The sequence below is a fragment of the Protopterus annectens genome, chromosome 12.part0 (genome assembly GCF_019279795.1).
Source record: "Protopterus annectens isolate FY-2018-M chromosome 12.part0, PAN1.0, whole genome shotgun sequence".
In the NCBI taxonomy this organism is placed as follows: domain Eukaryota; kingdom Metazoa; phylum Chordata; order Ceratodontiformes; family Protopteridae; genus Protopterus; species Protopterus annectens.
The window spans coordinates 906,029,318-906,040,866 of record NC_056746.1 but is presented as its reverse complement, the minus strand read 5'-3'; the positions used below and the strand labels follow the sequence as shown (position 1 = coordinate 906,040,866).

Below are 11,549 nucleotides of genomic sequence, written 5' to 3'. Positions count from 1 at the left end.
AATCTGGTGGTCCCCTGCCATAAACAAACTGTACAACAGAAGGACGAAACTGTTGCAAAAGAGAGTAAAATCCCATGAGTGGAGGAGCTCCCTGGTCAGCCTCAGTAAGAAACTGAGATCCCTTATAAGATCCTCCAAAGCTAGCTATGAATACAAAATTGCCACTAATTCCAAGGACAACTACAAAGTATTCTATAGCTATGTCAAGAATCTCGATGGCAACACCCAGATCTGCTTTGAGTTACAGCACAAAGGCAAGAAAATTACAGAACCAACTGACATTGCCAACAATATTGTAATCACAACTACGCAGGTAAAAGCTGCACTCTCTAAAGCCAAAAACACAGCATCCATGGGACAGGACAACATCCCAGGCTGCGTTTTACACGAACTTCAGAACGAACTGGCTCCCCACTTAAGCACCATGTTCAAGAATAGCCTTGCATCAGGCTTTGTGCCCACTGAATGGCGCACAGCAACAGTTATCCCACTCCACAAAGGGGGAGCCACCACTGATCCCAGGAACTATCGACCTATTAGCCTGATGAGCTTGGTCTGCAAGGCCATGGAACGTATCATTATGGAACGAATAAACAAAGACATTGGTAACCTCCAAACTCTGGATCCCACCCAGTTCGGGTTTGTGAAAGGCAGATCATGCGTCCTGAACCTGATCGACTTCCTTGAGGCAGTCACCAAAGCCATAGATGAGGGTAAGGTGGTTCACACAGTCTATCTTGACCTTGCCAAGGCTTTCAACACCATCCCCCATTCTGGAATTATAGCTAAACTCACTAAACTAGGTATAAATCCTACGTCACAAGATGGGTTGCCGACTGGCTCACTGACAGAACCCACACTGTAAAAGTTGCAGACTCCAAATCTAACCTCAAAGCAGTGACAAGTGGAGTACCAGAGGGTTCCGTCCTGGGACCTCTCCTGTTTGGTATCTACTTCTCTGAAGTACAGGCTAACACAGAAGGCCTCTGGCTAACAAAGTTCGCAGATGACTGCAAACTAGGAGCCATAGTCAAATCCCCAAATGATGTGGACATCCTACAGAAGGACCTCGCTGAGAAAGATGCCTGGTGTCAGAGCCATGGCCTCAAGCTCAATGCCAAAAAGTGCAGTGTCATCCCCTTTGGTAAAAACTCTGTACCCATGAACTACCACATAGGCAGCAATCTACTTAACACTGAATGTGTGATAAGAGACCTTGGGACCCAGGTGGACAGTAGTCTCTCCTTTGATAGTCACATCGCCACAGTAGTAAGGAAGTCCTCCTACGTGGCACACCTCATCAAAAAAGGGTTCTCATCCAAGAAAAAAGAGGTCATTGTTCCCATCTACTCGACACTCATTAGACCCATTATAGAGTACAATGCCCCTTTTGGAATGTACCTCACAAGACATCTGCAGCAGCTGGAAAGGCCAAAGAAGTACCTCACAAAGAGGATTACTAGCCTCAAACAAATGCCCTACACTGACCGCCTCAAAAAACTCCAACTTTACTCCACAGCATATCGCCTACTCCGAGGTGATCTCTGCCTAACATATAAAGCTATGTCAAACCCAGAGCTGTTGGACATGCTACACCTAAAGAAATCCCAATCCCTCTGAGCTACACGCTCTAGGGACCTAAACCTTGTCACCACAATAAACAGGACATGCTGGAGGGATAGATTCCTCTCCCAGAGACTTTCCATACTCTGGAACAGGCTACCCATCTATGTCAAGCAAAGTTCTTCATTAGCACTCTTCAAGAAAAATCTTGATGAGTGGATGGGAAATAGGAAATACCCCTGGGGATCACTTCTGTGTCTCTGCTCGACAGTGGCACAGGAAAATAACTTTCTTGTGTGGTGTAAGCCAGGGAGGCCCTTTGGCCTATAGCCTAGTACCTACCTATGAACACACACACACACACACACACATATATATACATATACAGATCTTGCGGAGCAGATATGCTTCTCTTATGGGAGTAGACAGCTAAATACTGCCTACTGCCCTTTTAACTAACAAAGTGCCACTTTCAGCATCTCCCCTTACCCCTGGCCCCCGATGGTCGGACAAACGTATACATATGCAGCACCCGCAGCACTATCAGTCAAAAACCTGTTACGTGACCATAGTTCTGAAGTTAGGGTTGCCACCTTTTCAATTGGTCAAAGTGGGACATTTTTGATACAAACATCAGATTTTACAGGCCGACACATACCCACGGTCAGTACAAAGGTTAGAACTTAACTTTTTTGCCGAAATAAAAGCTTATTATTGTAGCATTTTAGTTGCTTATTCTGTTTCTTATAACATTTAGGTATTTTAGATACAGAATAACTGTTTTATGCAACTATTACATAAAATATAGGAAATAATTTTGTCCTAAAATCTAAGGACATTTGCCATTTTTTTTTTGTTAGGGCACAACTTCCCAAAGAGGGACTGTCCCTCGCAAAGTGGGACAGGTGGTAACCCTATCTGAAGTACGTGCAGAACGTTTACAGTAAAGGAGAATACAACATTTATCAAGCAACCCACGTGTCCATCCTACTTCGAAGAACAGCTACTCCGAGGAAGGAAAGTCTGGGAGGGACTAGAGACGTTCCCAGAGTACTTTGGGAAATGTCACGTGTGGTTACGTAATCAACGCTATATAAACTGAACGCAACGTTAACGTTCTTTCTTTAGTTTGTGTATCTGCAGTATGAAGGTGACTGGAAGAGCTGTTCGTGGTTTACGGTCTGTTTTGCAGACGCTAGTTCAGGTAGGTTCATTTGTGATTTTTGACGTATCACTATTTTAGTGTCTTCATTTCTTGTATAGCAACATTTTTTAAGTAATTTTGGGTGTATGTTTAAGGCGTTTGTAGGATGACTTGACTTTTTTCCCCATCAGAACGACGCTGCTGATATAGTGTCTTAATGCCAAACTGTCTGAAAACGCCTTTGAAATAACGAGTTGTAGCTTTCTTGGGATTACTAGTAGAGTAACAGTTGATTTCTTTGATTTCTAGCTTGCTCAAAAATCGACAAAAGGTACAGGCAAGATGGAGACTCCCATAGTACCCGGTTAAGAAGGTAAGATTCAATATTGGTGTAACGTGTGCAATTTGCCCAGCTGTCGTTTTGATGCTTTTATCTAAAGTAACCCATGATGGGGACTTGTAAATATTGCTGTTGTGTTGCCTGAATAGCGGGCATATCTCCACGTGTCATGTGCATCTGAGCTGGGGGGGGCAGCGTAGGCCCTAAATTGGGCCCAGTTAAACTAGTAAATTCGATTTTTTTTTTTTCAAAAGTAAATTCGATTTTTAATGTCAAGATAACGATGAGATGCTCACTGGCGCGCGGGGTCAATCGTGACTTGATATACGGGTGCCATTACGGGGCTGTCGAGTAACTGATGAGCCCAAGCGGAATGGACTGTTGAGTTGAGGGAAGGTAGCTAAAACGGTCCGGGGAGCTCTTGTAGTATGGCCTACTGTTAATGCACGTTAAAATCTGATGTGGCTATCAATTTTCAACGTGTCTATTGGGCTTCCACGTTTTTTGCACTCTTTCATATCTCACTAAAGTTGTCCATAAATGCATGCTGCAGTAACTTCAGTGATGGTTTCATGAATTATCGTATCTGCACGCGTGTCCTGTAACATGCATTTATAACTGCATGCAGGTTAAAGCACCATTCTTTTTCCGGCGATAGTGTACTGCACTACTGGCTCACCAGATGCGCAGTAGCAACCACCGCCATAAATCCTCCCGTACGTCAGTTGGAAGTATTCCACATTCATCCGGTGTGAATGAATCGTGATTCGAGTCTCCTGTATTTCCTCCTCGTTTAGTTTGAGTCTGTCTGCCAAGCTGAGGTTTAAATTAATCCCTTGCAAACAGTTGTGGAAAGGATACAATTTGAAAAACTTTGTTTTATGGCATGCTGTTGGTGAAATCCAGAACGATTTGTACTGGAAGATGCAGTGTCGCAATGTACTAATTTTGAGGTCTCGGCAGTGGGTGTAAGCATCTTGTCCCAAATGTTAAAACATTGTTTTGTTGTAAGTCAGTTAATATATATATATACATGTTAAAATTACTTTGCTTTCCTTGGATTAGTTTTATTTTACAGTACAATTGTTTGGCCACATTAATTGTATGCACGGTGTCACTGCCTAATATGAATGGCATGTCAGTCGCCCCATTTCATATGCAAAACTTCATGCCATTCAACAGCCATGCCCATCCTGCACAGAACTGAAGAGAGCCAGTACACTACACTTGTCACCTAGAAAACAATACAAACCATGTAAGAATGTCCTTGGTATTTCTAAGTTACCTTACTAAAGGAAACTAAGCTTGATTGCCAACATACTTGGCAGAGAAGTTTTCTGCTTGTGTGACTTGTGTTGAAGAAACAGCTTATGTTCAGCTTGTAGAATCATTTTATTTGGTAAGCACTTTCATGGGAATGACTCCTACCACTCCATTTATATAGGGAGTCTTAATTGGTATCCATCTTATGACTACACCATTTTTCCAGTATTCACACTCTGATACATATATTGGGCTTAAATTCTGAAAAAAAATTCAGAACTTTAAATTTTGATTAAGATATTTCTTTAGAGAAGTCGAATACCAGTTTCACCCCCCCCCCACACACACACACACACACACACACACACACACACACACACACACACAGGAAGACAGATCTGTTTTTATAAAAAGGCCTATGCTTTTTGTGCCCCCTCTAAGATTAGAGTCCCACTGACTCAGTCCTATTAAGTGAGCATCACATGCTACTGTCACTTGTTGCACAGATTTTCCAGGGCCAAATTCTGTAACTGGCAAGGTTATATCTGCTGAAATGAAGTTGTGGGGGTCCCGAGGGGGGGGGGGGGCTTCACAGTGCACATAGTAAAGTTAATTGCTTCAAAAAGCATTTTCAACTTGTTAGTGCCCCTAACATGCTGTTAACTGCAGAACAGTGTATGCAAAAGATTGCAGGCTTCATAAGAGCAAGGTGGGGGGTGCTGATAATGGCAGTATAAATTGATCTGGGATGCTTTGCAGCCTGTGTACCCTGTTGCTCCTAATTTAACTAAACCTGAAACATGTCTGCTTGGAAGTCTCATTGCACTTGTCACTACTTCACAGGTGTTTTTCACACTAGCAGTTTTATTTGGAGCTGCCTTTCAGCAAATGCCGAACAGTTTGTGGTGTAGTCATGAGTCTAAAATTAAGCCATGCCAACAACCTCCAAAGCCATAAGTGCCATGCTTTAAATATTCAAAGCAGTCCTTGGGGCCATGTCACTTTATGCAGGTGGTACTTAGGTGGGGTTTGCTACTGTCTATCCAGGGGTGAGCTTGACACTGTGCTGTAGCTTTTTTCTGAAGCTGAAGTACGGTTTTGAAGGCAAGTATAAATGCCAAGGTTGACTGTGGAACTAATGCATTTTTACAGAATTTGCCCAACTCTGGTTATAACATTTTAAGAGTTGGTACAGTTGAAACCAGTGTTGGTCTGGTCTGTATAGTATGAGGTTTAGATGTGAAAGTTTTTGGCCTTTGTTTGTATAACCATGCCCCTTTGTCAATCCGTTGGGGCACACCATCTCTGCAGTTCCATTGGGGCACACCATCTCTGCAGTTCCATAAGGTTGGAGTATCTTTGAAAGTTCAGTGGACTCTTTGACTGTGACCGAATATGAATTAGTAAACTTTTAAGAGCACCTTTTTTCTTGCAGGTATGCAACTGTTGCTGTGTATGGAGCACTTTTTGGATATTTGACTGGCAGCAGGAGGCTACACAGTTCCACGAAAAAACTCTGGCCTGACAAGTTTGCTATGAATTATAAACTTGAGGTGAGTTCTTCTGTTTGCTGAACTAATGGGTTGAATATTGCAGTCTTTAGAGACTTGCATTTCATGTGCAAAGAGCTAGGTACGGTGAGAGCCACATCTCTAAGCCTGGCATTGCACTTTTAGCATTTTGTTTTCTAAAACACCTCAATTCCCATTGGGTAAACTGAAGCGCTTATGTGCAACTTCATTGAATGCTTCTACATGATGGCTTTATGATGATCCTTTTTTCCCCGTCTTATCGTAAATGCTGATAACGGGAGTATGTAAGCCAATTCAACTGAAGGCCATGTAGATACTGTAACTTGGTGTTTTCATTGGTGACTGGAATTGTCTAGTGCTTGAGTTTGTAGGATAGGAGTGGTCTGTGCTCCAGTGAAAAGGTAGGTGTTGCACCTACCCTTGCCAGGGCATTGTTACTTCAATAATAGCCACAGAGCAGTATTTTGAGCAGGTGGTCCTAGGGGGTCAACCCACAATCTGACTATGGGAATAGCTGTACCCAAATCAGTCAAACCTAGCATCTAGTATTTTCTTTAGGTATTTGCTTAACAGTGCATGTCAAAGGTTTCCTAGTTGTAAACTGATCACTTCTCAAATGCTTTTTACTCTTGTTGGAATTGTACTGCATGCTGAGCAGCTGTCCAGTTGGGTTGCTTATTCTGTTATCTAGTAGCACCTTTTTTGATCTAGCATAGGTAAGATTCCTTTCACTAAAGCTTGTGAATGAAGTTCTGTATCGTGGTATGAGATTCTGAGCATGGTTACCCATTATCTCTGTAGTCTAGTTTTCTAGTGTAATAGTTTTAAATTGGCTGCTTATTGCTGGCAGAGGGAGTCAGATTGTGGTAGATCCCACTAGTTTGGAAGAAATGTTGTAAATTTGCATTTTAAGCTGTCACCAGTGTCACAGTAAGGGCTGCATGGCTGTCGGGAAGCACCAGGTAGCTGCTCAGCATGCAAGGAAAAAGGCTCAAATTGCATTTCAGCGCTTTAGATGACCATTCTTATTGCAAAAAGGTGACTTGGTTCCCATACTTTCTGGAATGGGACTGTATGACTTGTGATGATTAAGCTTTTTTCCCCATCTTATCGCAAATGCTGATGTGGATTATATATAAGCCAATTTATCTGAAGGCCATGCAGATGCCAAGTTTTTTTGACTAGTTTGAGTTCCTGATTTCCATTCAGTGAGTACAAAACTGTGTTGGTATAATAGTGCATGATGCAGAATGTGTTTTTTTAATACTAGTTCATATTAAGGTATAGCAGTATTTATTCCCCACTTGTCAGGTACTGTTACATTCTCAGCAGTGTTCTATTAAGTGCTTTCTTAGGGGGTTGTAAACCTAGTCCCAGGTGAGACTATACCTGGATGCTCATTCTTTCATTCCTGCAGACTTCTAGGAAATCTGTGGTATGCAGCACCCCTAATGAAGTTTGTCTAGACTGCTATGTATGTGCTGATTCCCTGCAGCATGGAAAGCATTAGTCTGATTTTTGTGACTACTGTACGGATGAAGGACTGAGGGTAAGTGTGTGTGTTCAGCAAATGAAATGCAAAGGTGTTGCTCAGTGTTGTGCATACTGATTTCCCCCCCCCCTTTTTTTAATGCAGGTATTCAGATGGAGAATGTCAAAGAAGCAGGAACAAAGCTGCCACCAGAGCCTTTAATACATCTGCTGACTTCACTTCACAGAAGTAAACTCAAGCCTTGGAAGGAAGCTACCCAACTGAACAAAAAGGAGCTCTGACTTTCAATGTTCTTGCTTTCTGGGTTGGAGGAAGCAAGTGGCGGGTTATTGAAAAATAAAAACTTTACCATGATTGTGCTTGTGAAATGTAGCATTTTTAAACAAATTGCAAAATTTTATCTAGGATGGAAATGTGTAGTTTTGCGTTTAAAGCAGAGTTGTGGTTCAGAGCTTTAAAGTAATCTTCAATTGGATGAACCACTGCTTTTTATTCCTCTCCATGAATCCATCCTCCTATCCATGAATCCATCCTCCAGCATAACTTTAGGATTTATAAAGTTCTGTGCTTTTCAGTATATTACAGCTGTGGCTCTTTCTGCGCCCTGCAGTTGATTTTCTGTTATCTTTGCCTCTAACTTAAGTTGTCCTGGGTACAGAGCTTCCTTTGGAGCCACTGAGCAATTTAGCCTAGGATGTCTGGTCTAAAGCTTGGTACACCTAGACGTACCTGAAAATGAGGCCATTCTCAAAGCATGTAATTTCTGTAGGAATAGGCATTCAGCATTCTTGACTACTGTCATCTCAGGCTTCAGTTCTGTAGCAGGTGGCTTAAGACTCATCTTGGGATGAGTAACTTATCCCACTTTAGTGGGCCAGCAAATTGGCCTTACCCATGGATGTAACAAAATGGCACCCTACAGGTATGGTTTTAAAAAGGAATCCTAGTATTGCCAGTTGTAGACTGGCTGTCCCACTTTTTTTTTTTTTTGTATGGAGGACTACCACTAAGGCATAAATGTCTTCCACTTTCAGTGGTGGGCTAATAGTAGCGGTACTATTTAAGCCTGTAAAAGTCTATTACTTTAATTGTAAAAGTTGCTAAAGTAATTTGGCATTCTGGCTCATATTTGAAGACTGTGGCATGTTGGTGCCTTGTATAGCCTCCACACTTGTGTGGATGCTTGGTGTTCTGACTATATAGCTGAACATTGGTCTGAGGATGGGTCTAAGGTAAGACCTCTGGGCTGAAGTTGAGGGAACATCTGTTTGACAGGCTGAGGTAGTCTAGCATAAAAGATGTTAATTGCCTGGATTTAGTATGAGCAACTTTTATGTCAGTAATTGTATTTAATGGGCTTAGTCTTGGTCACAAGTGAGTCCCATCCTCAGCAGAAGTTGCTTTCGACTTGCTGTAATATCCTCTTGTTTTCAGCGAAATTGGGCTTTGGGAACCTTTTCTGTTTTAAGTGTTCTGTGTTGAGGTTAATCGCCTAGCACACAAGTCCTAACTACGTAGCAAGTGACCTGTCTAAACTACATAGCAAGTGACCTGGCTTAGCAGTTTGGGTGCCTGTAGTTGCTGGCTGTAGAGTATAGGAGTGAGTGGCCACTGCTGGTGTTGCATCTTGGTGAGGGACATGCTCCATCTAGGTGGAGCACTGTTAGTCTTAAACTTTGAGCTAGATTACATTGGTGACTGTTTGCATAGCAGATTGAAATTTAGTTTGGGCACTAAGGGGGAGCAGTACTTGCAGCGTAGATTGTCCTGTGACTTTGTACACAGAGCACTAAGTGTCAAATCCAGGCTACGTCTGTGGCATTGCAGTGAACTGGTGCTGCCAGCTTGGCAGCAATCTCACCTGTCACAACATGGCTTTGTTGCTGGTCCTCAGGACCTAGGAGGAAATGGGGTCCTAGTAGAAAGTTTGCATCCACCCAGTTCTGTTGTGCCTGCTGTGGTGCATAGCATGCGAGTATTCCAGGAATTTGTCTTGCCTGTCAATCCCTGAATGGGGATGGCAAGTAATGGGTACTGTGGAGCACAGGTGTCCTGAGCATCACTTGTAGCTTTACTCAACTTGTCCAATATGGACTTGTTGGCCATATTCAACCATGGAACAGTCTCCTTCCACAGAGTAAGGACCCCTTAAGATTAGTAGTTTAAAATAGTTATGGTGTCCTTGCCTTCACTGCTGCAGTATTTAACAAATGGGATTCCCTGCCATGAAGCCCGCTGGCCAGTTTACTAAAGTCTACTGTTTAAGTATACTGAATGTTCTACTTTGTGTAGGTCATAAAGGAAATTCAGGCATACTGTTCTCAGAACTGATTGCCCCAGTAGGAACAGCACTCCAAGGAGAACCTGCGCATCAGGAAAACTAGGATGGAGAATGCTGCAGCGATACAGGAAAGGCAGGGACATCTACAGTTCACCACTGCAATATTCATAACAAATGAGTGCCAAAGCTCAACCTTGGGAGTAGGAAGAAAGGAATAGAACCCTGGAAGGATCTATGAATGGCATCAGCAAAATGCGCTCTAGCTCTGGAGACTGCATCCAACTGATAGTCCAGGTAGCAGCTTCAAGAATAGTAGTGTCCAAGGCATTAGCACTACCAGAAGCCAACTCTAGAATGGGCATTTACAGAAGGCTGTCACAATGAAAAGGAAATGAGCCCTTACATTTCCAAGTGGAAATGGTTTGCAACTGCCAAACCTAAAGACCTAGGAAATATAGCTTTCATTTTTATCCAAATTCCATCCGAGCTGTAAAGTCACTGTTAGGATTGCAGTGAGGGGAAAAGTGGGCATATGAATAGTGACAACTTGGGCATGAAAACTAGTGTACAAGAACACCCTGTCCTCATGAAATTTCCAAGGTGGACAAGCCACAAGTGCTTGCAACTCTGCCCATGGGGTGTATATTATGTGATTAAAGGTCGAATTATTGAACCCTCATTTCCAAATCTAAAGTTTTTAACAGGTGAATACTCTCCAAATATAGCAACTCCAAGATTGCTCTACAGCAGATAATCTAGAACAGCCAAATGTGTGGAAATGGCAGTTTTCAATTTTCAGACTCTTTGCATTTGATTGACGCTTAGGTGTTTAATCTATGATCTGATATTGTTAATCCTCATTCATTCCTTGCATATGGGTATCTGTTACAAGCTCAAAACCGAGCCAGCCATCAAGCTTGCATCAGCTTCAAACTCTCTAGCTAAACTCTTACAATTCCCTTCTCTGTTAACCTTACATTTAGTTTGCCATGTTGCCCATCTGGTCGTGTCAAGCTACTCTTGAGCCAAGTACAGTGAATTGTTTAATTGCTTTACAAGTTACTTTTCTGTCAATATAAAAAGGGTAGTCCGGGGTTTAAGCTGTTCTGATTGCACACTTTTATTGTTTGGGAGCTTCCCATTTTGTTACCACCTTGTACTATGTGGAAACAAAGGAAAAATAAGCTGTTACTGAAGGGACTCCCTTTTCTGACTATTTCTGGGTCAGAGGTCCCAACCCCTCCTAATCCCCATAAGAAAATGGATGTTTGTAAGGGTAAATCCTTTCCTTCATCTCTGGCTGGGGTCTCCAACCAAAATCTAAAGGCTACAATTTCAGCTCCAGAGCTCTCGGCCCCAGTGCTTTTGGTGTCAAGGCCTTCAGCTCCATTAGTGATTTCAGCGCTGTCCTCTCCTGCAGCCTTCTACATATTAGCACTGAGGGGCTCCTCTGTTCAGACGTTTACCACTGTATCTGCACTGACCTTTAAGTCAATGCAGACCTTGACTCACTGACAGATTTCAATGAGGGAAGGATCCCCTTGATCACCCTCTGAGGTATCCTTTGGCAATATCCTTGAAATCCTGAAACTGAGGACTGGCAGCCCTCTAGTCCGACCCCTGAGGAATCTGTTCCTGCAGGCTTTTCACACCTGGCCCACTACTTCCTGGGTTACTCCACCTGCTGGTTGAACTTGGTTCATTGTGCAGCGTGCTTGGAAGGCCCCTGATACTGTTGAAGCTATTTCCTGGAGGCCAGATAAGATTTTGTCCCCTCCTGTTTCAGATCCCCATTGGTCCAAAGGTCTTCCTGTAGACTCTTCGGTGGTGGCTGCAACAAAAAATCTGGCAAGACACTGTCCATCTGTCCTGGGCCCTGGACAGAATAGGGAAGCACACTTTTGCTTCTGTGACATTTGCCATTGGGTCTTTGA

General features: G+C 42.8%; 1 long non-coding RNA gene and 2 other non-coding genes across 3 annotated transcripts; all 3 read left to right on the top strand.

The window, feature by feature from the left end:
• The first annotated feature begins 2,659 nt into the window (after positions 1-2,659).
• On the top strand, positions 2,660-7,688 carry LOC122816868. Its single transcript, XR_006367113.1, has 4 exons — positions 2,660-2,767; positions 3,017-3,080; positions 5,746-5,863; positions 7,479-7,688. It is a non-coding gene; the product is annotated as an uncharacterized LOC122816868 (long non-coding RNA).
• On the top strand, positions 2,861-2,948 carry LOC122817462. The gene has a single exon (XR_006367278.1). It is a non-coding gene; the product is annotated as a small nucleolar SNORD12/SNORD106 (small nucleolar RNA).
• LOC122817464 lies at positions 6,915-7,004 on the top strand. Its single transcript, XR_006367279.1, has one exon. It is a non-coding gene; the product is annotated as a small nucleolar SNORD12/SNORD106 (small nucleolar RNA).
• Positions 7,689-11,549: the final 3,861 nt, after the last annotated feature.